Here is a 3,836-nt window from a genome sequence, read left to right as displayed (position 1 = left end):
TTTTGAGATGGAGTTTCGCTCTTGTCACCCAGGCTGGAGTGCAATGGCATGATCTCGGCTCACTACAACCCCTGCCTCCTGGGTTCAAGCAATTCTCCCGCCTCAGCCTCCCGAGTAGCTGGGACTACAGGCGTGCGCCACCATGCCCACTAATTTTTTTTGTATTTTTAGCAGAGACAGGGTTTCACCATGTTGACCAGGATGGTCTCTATCTCCTGACCTCATGATCCACCCGCCTCGGCCTCCCAAAGTGCTGGGATTATAGGTGTGAGCCACCGTGCCCGGCCTCTTTTCCCTTTTCTTTGAGATGGAATTTCGCTCTTCTTGCCTGGGCTGGAGTGCAATAATGTGATCTTGGCTCTCTGCAACCTCTGCCTCCTGGGTCCAAGTGATTCTTCTGCCTCAACCTCTCAAGTAGCTGGGATTACAAGCATGCGCCACCACGCCTAGCTAATTTTGTATTTTTAGTAGAGACAGGGTGTCACCATGTTGGTCAGACTGGTCTTGAACTCCCAACCTCAGGTGATCCACCCGCCTTGGTCTCCCAAAGTGCTAGGATTACAGGCGTGAGCCACCATGCCTGGCCAGCGCTTTTACTTTCTTAAAGTAAAATGTTCTCTACTCATGGGCAAGAGATTACCGCCTCACTGACTGGGACCTTCAGCTAATGCCTTTATGTCTGGGCATTGCTTTCTTTGCTATGAAGTAAGAACAGTACTTGCCCTATACACTTAAGGGGTGATCTATTCAAAGAGTCACTTGATGACTGGGCGCGGCGGCTCACACCTGTAATCCCAGCACTTTGGGAGGCCGAGGTGGATGGATCACCTGAGGTCAGGAGTTCGAGACCAGCCTGGCCAACATGGTGAAACCCCATCTCTATAAAAAAAGAAAAAAAAAAGTAGACTATCACAAAACATATAACTCTGCCCCAACCCTGCCCCAATCCTTCTACTACTGTCTCTCCCATGGGAGGAAGCTCAGAGCCACCCTGACCACTCTGCATTTCACCGCCTCTCTCCATTAGTCAGTGACCTAAGGTTGCCTCATTGTTTCTGAGCACTGCTCATGTCAGCTGTTCTTCCATGCTTCCTTCAGCCTAAACCCCAGAAACAGCTGCCCCTCCGCCTTCATTCTCTCCCCAATCTGTGACAGATATTGCCTTCCATTCCTTCCTTCCTAACAGAACCCCAATTTGGTTCAGGATGGCAATGTGCCTAAGAATACTTGCGGCTGGGCGCAGTGGCTCGTGCCTGCAGTCCCTGCACTTTGGGAGGCCAAGGCAGGCAGACCACCTGAGGTCAGGAGTTCGAGACCAACCTGGCCGACATGGTGAAACCCCATCTCTACTAAAAATACAAAAAATTAGCTGGGTGTGGTGGTGGGCGCTTGTAATCCCAGCTACTTGGGAGGCCTGAGGCAGGAGAATCACTTGAACCCGGGAGGCAGAGGTTGCAGTGAGCTGAGATCATGCCACTGCAGTCCAGGCGGACCAACAAAGGCGAAACTCCATCTCAAAAAAAAAAAATGTATTTGGCTCCTCAGCCTTGCACCCCAGGGGAGACTTGCCTTCCAGTTAAGGTCAATGTAATAATGGGAGTAGCTGGGAGTAGCAGGTGGAGTCCATGGGGTGGGTGCCCCTTCCCAAGCAGAGCCTCACAAGAGACTTTTGGCTCTATTCTTTTTTCTCTCCTAGAACCTGGAGTGTGATGCCCAGAAGTGTGTGAACTGGTCTGTGACCACAAAGATGTTAATCGCACGCTGAGATTGGTGGAATGGAGACTTCAGTGAGCCTACATACAGATGACACGGTGACACCAGTGCCCAGCCTGAGCTGTTTTCTTCTGGCTCTCTGATTACACGAGAAGAATAAACCCCTATGCACCTTGGCCTCATCCCCTGGGCTGTCGATTTTTGCAACTTTGGGGCAGGTTTTAATTTTTTTCTAAATTAAAAATTGGGGCCAGGTGCAGTGTCACAGGCCTGCAATCCCAGCACTTTGGGAGGCCGAGGGAGGCGGATCGCTTGAGCCCAGGAGTTACCAATAAAATGAAGTGATGTCTGGGATTTTTGCTTCAAAATAGAGGGGAAGTGGGTCAGGCTATAGGCGAAACAGGATTAATCATAGTTTAGTTGACAGTTGTTGGAGTTGGGTGATTGGTAAGTCTTTTTTTTTTTTTTCAACACAGAGTCTCACGCTGTAGCCCAGACTAGAATGCAATGGCACCATCTTGGCTCACTGCAACCTCTGCCTCCCGGGTTCAAGCGATTCTCCTGCCTCAGCCTTCTGAGTAGCTGGGATTAACAGGCACACATCACCATGCCTGGCTAATTTTTTTTGTATCTTTTTTTTGCAGAGGCAGAGTTTCACCATGTTGGCCGGGCTGGTCTTGAACTCCTGACCTCGTGATTCACCTGCCTCAGCCTCCCAAAGTGCTGGGATTATAGGCGTGAGCCATCGCACCTGGCCGATTAATAAGTCTTAAAAAAAAAAAAAATTATCTTTCTATAAATTCCCAGGAATGTTGTGTGAACACTTACGAGCTTGGCATTGTGTTATGAATTGATTCTTTTTTTTTTTTTTNCATTTTCTCCTAGTGGGGGAGGTATGGAGTGCTTCTGTTTGTTTGTTTCTTTGAGACAGGGTTTCACCCTGTCACCCAGGCTGGAGTGCAGTGGCATGATCTTGGCTCACTATAACCTTTGTCTCCTGGGTTCAAGAGATTCTTCTGCCTCAGCCTCCCAAGTAGCTGGGATTACAGGCACGTACCACCACGCCCAGCTAATTTCTGTATTTTTAGTAGAGACGGGGTTTCACCATGTTGGCCAGGCTGGTCTTGCACTCCTGGCCTCAAGCAATCCACCTGCCTTGGGCTCTCAAAGTGCTGGGATTACAGGCGTGAGCCACCGCGCCTGGTTGAGACAAGTTAATTTCTTTCCTCATCTGAACTACTGGAACAGCATCCTTACCTGGTCTCCCCGCCTCCATCATGACTTACAAGACTCCTGCCAACCTTCCCTCATCCACTGTGTCCCTATCATATCAGCTGCCTTTTAATCCTTACTCGTGCCAAGTTCATTCTTTCTGCTGGAACCTTCTTTCTTCACATGGCTGTCTCCTCCTCATTCAGGACTCACCTCAAGTGTCACCTCTCCAGAGAGGCTCTCCCTGACATTCCTAGCTAACTACACTAATTATAAAGTTCTAAGGATGCGCTACAGAAAAGACATCCATCCGCTGACAGGGCTCTGGGCTAGTCTCTTCCCTATGGGAGGTAGAGCAGGAGCTGCTGAGGCTTATGATTCTTCTTCAGCCATCTGACACCCAGCCGATGAGGGACAGGTCGAGGACAGCCTGTGCTTCCGCTGGCTCCTGGTCATTACATGTAGTGCACTCCAGGTAGACATGTTCTTCCTGGCTCCCATATAATGAGCTCTGTCCTCCTCTGCTGCCTTCCTGCCTTGAAAGGCTCTAATATGAAAGCACTTTTACTTTTTTTTTTGAGACCGAGTCTTGCTCTGTCACACAAACCCAGATTGCAGTGGCTCGATCTCGGCTCACTGCAACCTCCACCTCCCGGGTTCAAGCGATTCTCCTGCCTTCCTCAGCCTCCCAAGTAGCTGGGACTACAGATGTGTGCCACCACATCCAGCTAATTTTTTGCACTTTTAGTAGAGATGGGGTTTCACCGTGTTGGCCAGGATGCTCTCAATCTCCTTACCTTGTGATCCTCCCATTTTGGCCCCCCAAAGTGCTGGAATTACAGGTGTGAGCCACTGTGCCCGGAAGCACTCTTTTCTCTTTTCTTTTCTTTTTTTTTTTTTTTTTGAGATGG

Source organism: Cebus imitator, unplaced genomic scaffold (assembly GCF_001604975.1).
Source record: "Cebus imitator isolate Cc_AM_T3 unplaced genomic scaffold, Cebus_imitator-1.0 Scaffold613, whole genome shotgun sequence".
NCBI lineage: Eukaryota > Metazoa > Chordata > Mammalia > Primates > Cebidae > Cebus > Cebus imitator.
The sequence above is the reverse complement of the archived record's forward strand: the minus strand, read 5'-3'. Positions refer to the sequence as shown.